The following is a 13718-nucleotide window of genomic DNA, read 5'->3' on the forward strand; positions in this document are numbered from 1 at the left end:
CAGGGTGCCGCCATTTTGACACCCTCATCACATGCTAGGGGTGAGGCACGTATGGCCGGTGCGCCCTCGGCCAACCCCTAGCATGTGACGAGGGCGCACTATAGGCCCATTTGGATCATGCCAAAGATCTTGTCTTTAAAAAAAAATCCTTATAAATACAAGACTGGAAGTAGCTTCTAACTGTAAGACAGGGAATTTCTCTATCCAAAGATTATGGGAAAGTATCTGAGATACACGGCTAAGGAGAAGCTTGCATACAATTCGAAGATAATAAAAGGAGATATCACACACAATTCTTTTTAAGTTCAATGGATTCCTTTTATTGATTGCATCAACAATGCATTCCAGCACTTTACCCAAGTCTTTGGTTAAATTACTAGTCGAGTTATTAATTGAAACAGGATCTGAATGGATGGACCATATTGTTGTATTTTAATTCTGTTGGATATTTTTATAATAAAATTAACAAATAAAAATAAAATTGACTAATGTAAAATAAAACATAGTGTGTGCCAGTGTCTCCCAAAAGTCAGTGGCTTTCCGTTTTGCTGGGAGCATCTACGGTAATTCTGTGCCAAGCACCAAGGTCTGTATGACACATTAGCTGGTGAGGCCACTGAGAAAATGCCACGTTGCCCTTCTCTCCTCCATCCATCTCTCTCCAGTAGAGCATGTGCCACTGGCATCAAAGGGCTCTTGCTCGTTTTTCATGGTTTTCCTGATTCAGCTTCTCCGTCACCTGTCCTTGGTGTCTCTCAAGTGAATCCTTGAGGGGCTGTTAGTCTCAATTCCCCTCTTGGAAACGGTCAAGTGCACTAAAAGCATGATTCAGCCATTGTCGGGTTCCTCTATTTCACCTTCATGTGGCAGCTGACTCTGCTGAAAGCAGATGGTGGCAAAGGGGAAAAGCAGGCATCCAGCAGTTTTGTTGTGCAACATAAGTGCCGATTCCTGCGTCTTCTACCTCATAAAAGAAAACATCAGTGTAGGAGTTATTCCAACATCATGTTCATATATATATGTGTGTGTGAATATATATATATATATATATATATATATATATATATATATCTCCTATGCACTTAATGGAACATCAATCTCATCTCCAAATCCAGGTCTTTTAATGTTTTATACAACATGGAAATGGTCATTACATATGAAACTGCCATGCAAAAGTGAACCATTGATTCATTTAGCCAGCTTGTCAATAGCTCCCCAAGTTCACCAGAAAAATGCCTTTTGTAAACTTTGCTGCTTTGAAACATTGGCGATATCAGAGATCGAACCAACAAGCATCTGCGCCAGAAACCCAAAGACTAAAAGCTTGCATCTGAATGGTATACCATAAATCTCTGCACACAGAGTTATGCCGTGTGTTACTTGTGACATGCATCCTTTATGTTGAATGGCAAGGTCACACAATTGAGTGCACGACTGAATCTCTACCCGCTTATGCAATGGCAAAACATACTTGGCTCTGCTTCTATAACCTTAAGCTGAGTGTAGGTGTTTCATGGTACACAAAATCACACACAGACACTTCTGTAGAAGAATTTACACATGTGTATGCCTAAGGGTACCAGATCCTATCTGATCTTGAAAGCTAAACAGAGTCATCTCTGGTTAGTACTTGGATGGGAGACCACCAATGAACGCCAGGTGTTGTAGGCAATATTTCAGAGGAAGGAATTGACAAAACCACCTCTGAGTCTTTTCGTGTCTAAGAAAACCCTATGAAATTCATGGGGTCACCATAAGTCAACAGGCAAGTTGAAGGTACATACTCACAGAGAGAGTGAGAGAGGACCTGCTTTATCATCACATTTTGTCCTCCTGTGGAAGACTGTAGATGACACACATCTGGTACCATCTACCATATGGATAAGGTCAATACTGTATTTCTCTCTCTCTCTCTCTCTCTCTCTCTCTCATTCTCTTTTGATTCACAAATACTTGGAAAGCAATAGGTAAATAAGGGTATCGTCAAATTCTTCCCAAACGCTTACATATTGCTGACGTTCATTTGTTGGAGAACAAGAAAACAAATGCCGAAAGACAGAGGGAGGACACAAGCATGGAGAGGCAGGAGAGTGAAATGAAAAATGCAAGAGAACTACATAGCTGCACAATAATTTGTTGCTGTGTGCTTGAGGTTGTTTCCAACTCATGGAGTTTTCTGGGGCAGAGAAAGTGTGACTTGCCCAAGGTCACCCAATGGGTTTCTATGACCAAGCAGGGAATTGAAGCCTGGTCCCCAGAGTCATAGTCATAGTAGAACATTCAAACCACGCTGGCTCTCTACACAATAATACTGGGAATTACAGTGTACAAAGAGTGTATGGCTTAGTTTTTTGTGGGTTTTTCGGGCTATGTGTCCATGTTCTAGAAGAGTCTATTCCTGACATATTCTCTGAAGATGCCAGCCACAGATGCTGGCAAAACATCAGGAATAAACTCTTCTAGAACATGGCCACATAGCCTGAAAAACCCACAAAAAACTATGGATGCCGGCAACGAAAGCCTTCGACTTCACCGTGTTTGGCTTCTTTTCTCTTGTGTTATCAGGGCAAGGTCATTTCTTCAGCCTTGTTCATTGTTCACAGACGAACCCTCCTGATTTTAGATGATAGATAGAAACCATTTGTACGGCTAAACATGGCCAGAGACAAAATATAGATCCCTGCGGAGCACTTGATGGGAAGAGGCATCTGACAGTCTCATCGGCGTTTTGACAAACTGTGGGATGAAAAACCATTCCCACCCCAATATCACTAATGCAGATAACATTGAGTGAGATATGGTATTTATTAAATGTGTCCTGTAAATATTAAGGGGATAGACGTTATAGGTTTTCAAAACCTAAGTATAATTCGTAAGCTTGGAATCTTGTTCTAAGAGGAAGACATGTGTTTGCCTAGAGCTGAGAGAGGAGAAAGAGTACAGCAAAATACTGAGTTTTCCCCCCAAAGTGCAATGGTGAGGTTCTTCTTGCTTGCATTTGAAATCTTGCAAGGAATTTCTATGCACACAAATAGGTGTGGTTTTTATCTGCTAAAAAATAGATGGGTTTTTCATATAGAAAACATGTTCCCTGTGCAGGAACTAGTGGTTAAGGTAATAAACTAGAAGGTACCTTCTATTTAACCATTTCCCCCTAAGGCCTAGGAAAATAGCAACATGTTTGTTCTAGAGCTGTAAATATAGTAATGGAAGCAACAGAGAATTTGCCTTGAAACTATCAGTCCACAATTGGGAGGCCACCACTGAAAAGGCAAATTTCTGACTTAGAAGAAAGCCTAATTAAAACACTATGGGATAAGCTCCTTACTTTTGCCCGGTACACACCACCAGGATGTGAAGTCCTGGCGGCGATAGTAGGGCTCGGGATCATGCACCAACCGCATGCTCCTGAGCCCTACTACGTGTGGGCAGTGGAATAATGTTGGCATCCCATCCACACAGGTACCACCATCTTTATTTAATGGACGCATAACGTCCGCATGTTGCGGCACATCTGTTACATCACCACTGTGCCATGACGTAACCAGGGCACCGGGAAAACAACCCGGAAAAAACAGGTTCTTTTAACTCCAGAGGGATGTCGCACGGTCTACCGGCTGCGGCATCCCTCCTGAGTTAAAATGGGTGCCTGCAGACTGCCACTTTCAGGCGACCTGTACTGCACCTTTGGTTACATCATGAGGAAAAATCAAAGAAAAGACAATGATGCTAGGAAAGGTATTAGGCAGTAGAAAGAGAGGAAGACTACACGATGGATGGATGGACTCAACCAGGGAGGCCATGGACCTGGGCTTGTAGGACCTGAATAGAGACGATGAGAACAAAGGGTCTTGGAAATGTCTCATCCACAAGTCATTGCCAATGTCAATGGCTTGATTATTGTCCTGTTTACCCCTGTGACAGTGCCATTTTGTTTTTCTCTCCAGACACCTAAATGGGTTAGGCAACTTTTGAGTATGAATGCATAACTTTATTACGGTAAATGACCAGCAAGTCAATACTAAAATAATACACACAACATAAAAGTAAAAAGCACATAGAACACACTGTTTTGGTTTAAAATAGCAAGAGCATAAAAACCTACCGACTAGGAAAAAATTAAAATTAAAATTAAAAAAGCATTTCCATTTGGTAAAAAATAAATTCAAATAGGGTAATATAATAAAGGGGCAATTGTATTCAGATGCATAAAAACAAAAATAAGAACTTGTTTACAGAAATATCTCAATAAGTTCTGCTATATTTGGTTTGTCATGTTTTTCCTGCAAGTAGTAGTGGACGCACAGAATTGTGCTACTTTATAGGATATATGAGAATTCCTACAACTTTTGAGTAGGACCAAATGTGTGTGCTATGTGAGCGTTTCCCAAGAGTCTTTGCAACCTTTGGGTTCCTTGACATAAAAAGGTGGCAACCCCAATTGGAGAAGTCTGGCAGGCATTTCAAAAAGCAGGAGCAGTGCAGCAGACTCCGTATCTTCCAAAAGGTACCAAAGTTAACATTCAGAAGGAGCGATGGCGCAAGATCTCTGGGTGCCAGCTCACGATTTCCCGCGTTGATTGGCGATTTTATAACTCAACACTTGATTGGCTCCAAGATGGGGAGTTTAGAATAATCTGACTGATAAAGAATTAAAAGTAAATTGTCTCGGAGGGAAAACAGTTTTCTTTTTTGCCACTCTGCTGATTAGGAACTGGACTGTGGATAATTGAGATGGCATGAAAACACCTAGCCATTTGGGCCTCCAATCTTTTTCCTTCCCCTCCCCTCACACATCTTAATCCATTAATTTCTACGGAGCCTCGCATCTGCGTTTAGAGGGCTGTTGAAGCGGCTTAATTCATTACCAGCAAATTCTGCCCCATTTGCTTTGGCGTGTGACTTGATAAATGGAAGGAATGCAAGTTTGCAAAGTGGAGATGGCCTTCTAATTCCTCAGGCGCATTGCTCTTACTGCTCACATCACCCTGGTCCCCATGGAGGGCTATTCTGACAGAGGCTGGCAGAAGGACTAACTTCTGTCTTTGCCTTAGTGTCTGCTTTCAGGTTTTCTGGCCTTTTCATCTGAGTACGAAGCCTCATTTTTCAATCTCCTCTCCCAGTATTGCCAATTTTTTCCCCTTCTCATCTGCTCCATTAATGTTTCTTCAATAATATTTTTCACAATTATTTCAGGTTTTCTGACCAAAGAGCCAACCAGCTATTTCACTACCTAGCTAAAAATCCAGTCAAAATAAGAGAAGCAGAGGCCTGGTACACATGGGCAACCGCACACTCCCAAACCCTAGCACATAACAGCAACACCATCTTTACACAGTGCCATCCATACGGCATGCGTTGATGACATTATGCATGCACACATCCAAACAGAGCAGCGCATGCATGACGTCACCATGATGCCCCAGGGCACTAATGGCACCTTGGCAGCATCACCAGAGGTAGCTGCATTTTGCAGCTCCTTTTTGGGGCAGATCGTTGCCACACCTGTGCGGTTTCCATTGCAACGATCCGGTGCAGAAAGGGGCAGTCTCGCTGTCCCTTCCTACCCGTCTGTACCGGGCTACTATTACTAGTGAATGTCAGCAGAAATTAAGATCTGTTGTGTGCTTTCAAGTCATTTCTGACCTATGGGGATCCAAAGATGAACCTATCACAGGGTTTTCTGGGGCTGAGAGTGTGTGACTCTTCCAAAGTCACCCAGTGGGTTTCCATGGCCAACCAAGGAATTGAAACCTGCTTTCCAGAATCATAGTCCAGTGCTCAAACCATTGTACCACACTGGCTCTCCAGCAGTTAAGATCACCATAGCATCTTAGTGAGCTTTACTAAACCCAAACTGCTATACACTCATCCCTCCATATTTGCAGCTTTGATATTTGCAGATTTGATTATTCACAGATTTGATTAATATGTTCTCCCTGGGAATCTCTAGGTCCTCCAGTGCAATTCTATGGTCAACTTGATATTTTTTTAAATGTTAAATTCAGCCTTGGCTGAAGAGCGGGGTATAAATAAATAAGTATTATTATTATTATTATTTTGCACAAGGAGGCTGGGTGTCTGCCACCTATTTATACGATGAATCAACCCTCCTGGAAGCTTCCTAAAGAAGCAGTCTACTCTCTTTAGGAGCAAGAAAAATGGAGACTGGTAACATCTGAGAGGACTGCCAAAATAGCCTTGTGGCCTCTAGACCACTCTTTAGCTGGCCCTAAGTCCGCTTAAGATTCATAAAGACTAACCTGGAGGGAGGAACACAAGGGAAGAAACCTCTCTCTTTCTCTCTCTCTCTCCTGTTGTTTAAGCCTTTCTCCGTTTCTGCCCATCGTTTGCTTAAGTCGACGATTTCATTTCGCTCACGTGAAGAGGGAGCACTCCTTTACCAAAACACCAGGAGCTTTGTCAAGCTAAGCTTTTAATAATGGCATTATTTTGACAGCCTTTTGACAGCATAACAGCATGTCAGCCCCAGAGAGCATTGGGAAGGTGCGAGCTTTTCGATAGAAATTTAGTCCTTGCCTAGAAGAAAACTTGGCCCTCTGTTGTCTTTAAAGAAATCAGCCCTGATTATGTCTAAACACCTTAATCTACTCTGGAGAGGGTAAATCTCACTCCTTTTCCGTATGAATAAACCTCGCAATCCATCATCCGGAGGTGCTCAGTACATTTTTCACCCTACTATATCAAGGGGGCCTGATAAACCGTTTTCTTAACCAAACCTGTTGGGTGATCATTAGGTTGCTCACAAGAATAAATTATCAAGGGTAGTTCTCTGTGGCTTACTTAAATACTCCAACGATGTTTGCCGTCACTTTCACTTAGGCCTTTAATTTATTTAAGAGGGCTCTCCAAGTGGTTCAGGTGAGTTGGGATAAAAAAATAGAGGAGGAAGGTGCCAGCTTCCTGGATACTGGAGTTAATGCCACCCTTGTTCATAAATCAGGGGTCATGATAGGACAACCCTCTGGGCGATCCAGGATGGCTTGGCAATCCTACACTGACCATAGCACATTTTTAGCATGTTGTCCCTGATGGGACTTTGCCCCTGTCGCTGTTGAGGAGCATCGATTAATCAAGATAAATGCCGTGAAGAATTAATGTCACATTGTTATGGGAAGTCCTGCTGGAGCTTGTTTGTTATGCGCCTTCAAGCTGACTCTTGAATTGCAGCAAAGCTATGGTAGGATTTTCTTGGCAAGATTTATTAGTCAGAGGAGATTGGCTTTTGCCTTCCTCTCAGGCTGAGAGAGGGTAACTTGCTCAAGATCTTCATATTTAACTATAGTTTTCATATCCGACTATAGATTTCAACCCTGATCTTGTTATTAGCTGCCCTTGAATCAACCTCAGCTCATGGTGACACTTCCAAGAATCCCTATCTTCCATACTCTGCTTAGATTTTGTAGACTTATGCCCATGACCTCCCTAATTTTATCTAGACATCCAGCATACAGTCTTCATCTCTTACATATTATGCTGATTGCTGTGGATATTCTCACATTCGCATCAATTGTTAATTATCTTCATTTTCCTGTGCAAATTTGCAACCATTTGCCCTCCCTCAGCCAAAAATGTGCAGCCATCCATATCCATGCATGCAATGATGCACATTTATGGTTATTTGCACAGATACTCTGGTAAAAACCATAACGCCTTTTCCTGCAGAGTTTAAGGTATCTTCCCCCCGACTTGCAAAAAACCCAAACTCCTACAAATCGCATGTAGCCAGATCACATTCTGTCCAACTGGAACGAGGAGTATTTTAATTGTGTAGAATAGCCCCTAGTCCAATGCTCAGACCATTGGATCACATCGGTTGCTGGGGTTTAGAGATGGACAAATCTAACAGTTTCCTTCTCTGATTCTCATTTTAGCTTCACTTAAATTTCAATTTGCTCCAACTTTACAAAGTTCACCAGTCTTGAGTTTCTTTAAAACTTTGGCAATTTTATTTATTTATTTGTTTGTTTGTTTGTTTGAAATCACATGGAAATGTATATGCCCTTTTGAATGCACATCTTCTCATATAAGCATCTTGTTGCATACTAGCAGAAGGAATTGTCTGAATATAATGGCTTGAGCTCTATTGGTCCACCCTAACTAGAGGAGGACTACTGAGTCGGTTGTGAAATGGTGAGTCAACACATAGCTAGATTCCAGACTTATGGTAATCCTAAGGTGAAGCTATCATGGGGTCTCCTTGGAAAGATTTGTTCCCCGGGAGTGCCGCCCACAGACTGCAAAGGGGACCGCTGCGGGACTCTTTTCTTCTTTTGGCTTGCCTTGGCGTTTTGCGGCAGCCGGGGAGGGGCCCTTTAAGGAACATCTGGGGGGAAGGCAAGGAGGAGGCTCACCAGGTGAGAGCGGTGAGCATAAAGCCGGGCGTCTGGATCTTCCTCCCACGCCCCCTCCGCCTCCTCGCCGGACACCGCCGCCAGAGCCGCGTTTCTGCCGGGCGGCCTCCTCCCGGTGGTGTTGGAGGTGCGCAGCTGCGAAGCTGCGCATCGCCCCGGGAGTGCCGCCCACGGACTGCAAAGGGGACCGCTGCGGGACTCCGCAGCGCTACCACCGCGCAGCTGCGCAACTGCGCAGCTCTATTGGGCTAGGGAGGGTGTGGGTTAGCCTTAGAGCAGAGGATGCCTGTGGTGGCTAACCTCTGCTCTTTGAGTTGCTGGAGGAGGGTGGGGGGAGGTCATGGATGCGGGGGATGCATGGGCTGGGGAGGAAGGGGATAACATCGCCTTGAGCGGAGCTCCCGTTGAGGTTGTGTGGGGCAGGGGGAGGTATGGCGGTGGGAAAAGGGACTTGCGTTCCAGGGGAAGGCGAGATCGATGCGTCATATCTATCTCTCCTTCTGGTCCCCTTCCCAACCCAAGGGACCTGAGGGTCGCTGCAACCGTGCCACAAACCCTGTCGCTGCTCCTGTGCAACGCCAGATCGATTAACAACAAGTCCCACATCCTCCACGATCTGTTGGAGGACCAAGGTTGCGATCTGGCTTGCATTACCGAGACCTGGCTTGGGCCTGAAGGGGATGCTGTGTGGGCTCAGGCCCTGCCTGCCGGGTTCTCGGTGAAGGACCAGCCCAGGTTAGGTGGGCGGGGGGGGGGGGGTGTGGCCTTGATACATAGGAACACCGTGTCCCTCACCAGGAACCACATTCGTCAGACGTCCTACATCGAGTGTATCTACCTGACCCTAAAAGCGAAGGACAGTCTAGGGATTCTGTTGGTGTATCGGCCACCCCGTGCGCTAACGGACTCCCTTAACGAGCTGACACAGCTGGTCGCTGAACTGATGCTGGAGACGCCCAGGCTACTTGTCCTGGGTGACTTCAACATCTCCCTCACGGCCAGCTATGTTCCACCCGGTGCAGCTCGCGAATTCATGGATACCATGGCGGCCATGGGCCTATTCCAGCTGATCTTGGGTCCCACGCATTGTGCGGGTAATACTCTTGATCTGGTCTTCTGTTCGGATGCGGAAAATCCGTGGGCGGAAATAACTAATATTTCCCCCCTGCCATGGACGGATCATTTCCTGGTTGAGGCAAAAATCAAGGTCTCTACCCAGATCCCTCCCGGGGGTGGTGGACCTATTAGGATGGTCCACCCTCGAAGGCTGATGGAACCCAAAAGGTTCCAAGAAGCCCTAGAGGGATACATGGTTGGAAGTGACGGCGACTCTGTTGATGCCCTGACTGGTATCTGGAATACCGGTCTCTCGAGGGCTATACACAGTATCGCTCCCAAGCGCCCTCTCAGACCCGCTTCCAAATGTAAGCCCTGGTATACGGAAGATCTCCGGGCGAGGAAGCGGGAACTGCGACGGCTAGAGTACCGTTGGCGGAAACACCTTCGCTTAGACGACAAGACTCTCCTAGACCAACTGTTAGTGGACTATGGAGAGGCGATACGAGCAGCTAAAAATTCGTTCTATGGTGCTCGTGTCGCGTCCGCGGAGTCGCGTCCAGCAGAGTTGTTCAGGGTAGTCAGGGAGCTAACTCAGCTCCCTCCTGCCCCAAACCAGATCCTTGAACCTTCTAAGGCCTGCTGTGACCAATTTAACAACTTCTTCGCGGATAAAACTTCTTGGATAAGCGAAGGTCTTGACGCCGACATTCAAGCAGAACCTAGGGTAGAGGCATCCAGAGCCTCCGTGGACTTAGTTAAACTGGATCGGTTTGAGTTGGTAAGTACCGATGATGTGGACAAGATCCTCGGAAGTGTTCGGAAAACGACCTGCTCTCTCGATCCCTGTCCCTCATGGCTAGCAGCCCAGGGGGGACCGGCAGTGACTTTACTGTTACGCTGGATTATTAACACATCCTTGAGGGAAGGGGAATTTCCATCTGATCTTAAATTGGCCACTGTAAAACCTTTATTTAAAAAGCCCTCCCTCGACCCCGTGGTACATAATAATTATCGGCCAGTCTCACTGCTGCCATTTTTGGGGAAGGTGATCGAGAGGGCGGTTGCAATCCAGCTTCAGGCGGTCTTGGATGAAACGGATTATCTGGACCCATTTCAAACTGGCTTTCGGGCGGGTTACGGGGTTGAGACGGCCATGGTCGCCTTGGTCGATGACCTCCGTCTGGGCATCGACAGGGGAAGCGTGTCCCTGTTGGTGCTCTTGGACATCTCAGCGGCTTTCGATACCATAGACCATGGTATCCTTCTGGGGCGCCTGGCAGAGGTGGGAATCGGGGGCACTGCGCTCCAGTGGTTCCGGTCCTACCTCTCTGGGAGGTCCCAGATGGTGCAGCTGGGAGACGTGTGCTCCGACGAGAGGGCCCTTAAAACTGGGGTCCCTCAAGGAGCCATTCTGTCTCCCATGCTATTTAACATTTACATGAAACCGCTGAGAGAGATCATCCGGAGACATGGGGCGCGGGGTTATCAGTACGCTGATGATACCCAAATAATCTTCTCTATGTCTCCGACTGATGCAGTGACCGAGGATGGCGTCTCTCCTCTCGTGGCCTGTCTGGAGTCAGTAATGGGCTGGATGAGGGAAAACCGACTCAAGCTGAATCCAGAGAAAACGGAGGTACTTGTGATAGGTTCCCCTGGTCCAGGAATGGCGGTGGTTCCACCTGTCCTGAACGGGGTCACGCTCCCTGTGAAGGACTCCGTGCGCAGTCTGGGGGTGCTTCTTGACTCGTCCCTTCACCTGACTGCTCAGGTGAATGCGACGGTCAAGAGCACCTGTCATCAGCTTCGGCTTATTCGCCAGCTGCGTCCATACCTGGCCCAGAGGGACCTTGAAACTGTGGTACACGCTCTGGTAACCTCGAGACTGGATTTCTGCAATGCACTCTACATGGGGCAACCCTTATACCAAACCCGGAAGCTACAAATGGTACAAAACATGGCAGCCAGGCTGGTCACTGGTACTTCCAGGGCCAGCCACATTACACCGGTGTTAAAAGATCTGCATTGGCTGCCGATTCGCTTCCGGGCGCAATATAAGGTGTTGGTGATGACCTATAAAGCCCTAAATGGCTTGGGCCCAGGATACCTGAAGGACCGCCTCTCCCCATACATTCCGTCCCACACCCTCAGAACATCTGGGCAGCAACTACTTAGGGTTCCCGGGGCTAGGCTCGTCTCCACTACCAGGAAGACATTTTCCATCGCCGCCCCGGCCCTCTGGAATACGCTGCCCATAGAGCTCCGCTCGGCCACCTCCCTGGCCCAATTTAAAAGGGATTTGAAGACCTTCCTTTTTGGTATTGCATTCCCCGACTAAGATGTCCTATGGACCTCCTTCCTCTTCACTGGCAAGGGGACTGGCTAACTCGGGGCTTTTCTGTTTCTCTGTTTTTTATTGTAATGGTATTGATGTTTTTAATGTATTGTTTTTAAAATGTTGTAAACCGCCCTGATCTGTGGAAGGGCGGTATATAAATAAAAATTTTATTATTATTTATTATTTATTAAGGTGAAGCTATCATGGGGTCTCCTTGGAAAGATTTGTTCGGAGAAGATTTCCCATTGCCTTCCCCAGAGACTACAGTATGACTTGTCTAGGGTCACCCAGTGGCTTTCATGGCTGAGTGGGAATTGAACCATGGTCTCCAGAGTTGTAGTAATCCAACACTAAAACAACTACCGCATGGGTCTACTCTATACTTAAACAGAAGTTGGATGTCACCCTCTTGACAGTGGTGTCAAGTTGTTTTTAAGAAAATATTCTTTTTAAATTTTCTTTAAAAACATCACATTTTAACCAAATCTTCACTATGTACATGTAAATGCATTTCAGTCGTGCATATAATATTGCAATTTGAAGGTATACTTTTAATTTTGCTAGCTGCTATTAGCATTACACTCTGTGGTATATATGGAAATTATGATTTACTGGTAACATTAGTGGAAAAAAAGCATTGCTAAGGATTCTGTATGGAGGAGGTCAATGCAAGGAATGGCACTATGAGTGACCGCACCAGATGAGACCAACCCTAGGGATGCCATTGCCTCTCAGAAGTACACTTGTCCCTCCATATTCACTAAGGTTAGGGGGCACAAGACTTCTGTGAATATAGAAAAACTGCAAATAACAAAAACACCATGTTTTTAACTGAGAACACCTCTCTAGGAATCTCTGGGTCCTCCAGTGCAACTCTGTGATCAACGTCCAACAGACACTGACCATAGAACTGCGCCGGAGGAGCTACAATGCCCAGTAGAGTAGGAATCTCTAGGCCTTTCAGTAGAACTTTTAGTTAAAGTTGACCATGAAGTTACACTGGAGGACCTAGATATTCCTAGAGAGAACATATTAATCAAATCCATGAATAATGAAATCCACAAATATCAAAGCCGCAAATATGGAGGGATGAGTGTACTTTAGTGGTAGATTCTGGCATTAGCAGTGGACTACATGGTCCTGGGAGTGCTTTCCAGTTTGGTGATTCTGAGATTTTATTTCTTTGAAAAGCAAAAAGTGTAAAAGAAAAAAAAGTTTTAAAAGCTGCCATGGCATTTTGTGTCTGCTTTTTATCAGGGCACCCCTTGCCCTTCCCTCCCTCTTCCTTATTCCACCTGAGGAGAAGACCCAAGAAGACCTCTCACTTCCCAGCTGTCCTTTTCTCCGCTTCTTTTCCTCCCTTTCTCCTCCTTACCTCCTCCTGCCTTCTCTCATTCCCTCCCCTACTGTTCTCAGATGGCTCCCTTCACCCAGAATAGGCAAGCTGTTGTAAACCATGCAGGAGCTACAATATGTTCCCCTTAGGTTTTGTTTTGCGCACGCCCTTTCCCAACAACTGAAATTGAATTTCGTCCTTGCTTTCCTTTGTCAGAATTGCATAATAAAACATCTCCCTGTGTGCAGCGCGCTTTGAATTAAAAGAGCTTTCCAAGATTCGCAATGATAAAGGGCCACTATCTATTCCTCCCACTCCACTCTTCCTTCTTCTTCTTATTCCTCATCTTCTTCATCTTTGTGCAAATGGAAAAGCCTCGTCTGGAGCCTCCCAAAGTACAGATCTTTGATAAACAGACAGGACTCAGATTTAACATTGGGGTTTTGATCTGTCTCTTTCCATTACGATGAGCGAAGAGCTACTAAGACAGGTATCTATTAGCAGCAGCTTAAACATAATTAATGGAACATCTGTCTGCTCATTTGATGTTTTTGCTTATGAACGTTTGGTTATGAAGCTTACTTAAACCCTGGTCCATTAATTTTGTGGG

The sequence above is a fragment of the Sceloporus occidentalis genome, unplaced genomic scaffold (assembly GCF_023333645.1).
Source record: "Sceloporus occidentalis isolate IW3139 unplaced genomic scaffold, rSceOcc1.0.p SCAF_10, whole genome shotgun sequence".
Lineage (NCBI taxonomy): Eukaryota > Metazoa > Chordata > Lepidosauria > Squamata > Phrynosomatidae > Sceloporus > Sceloporus occidentalis.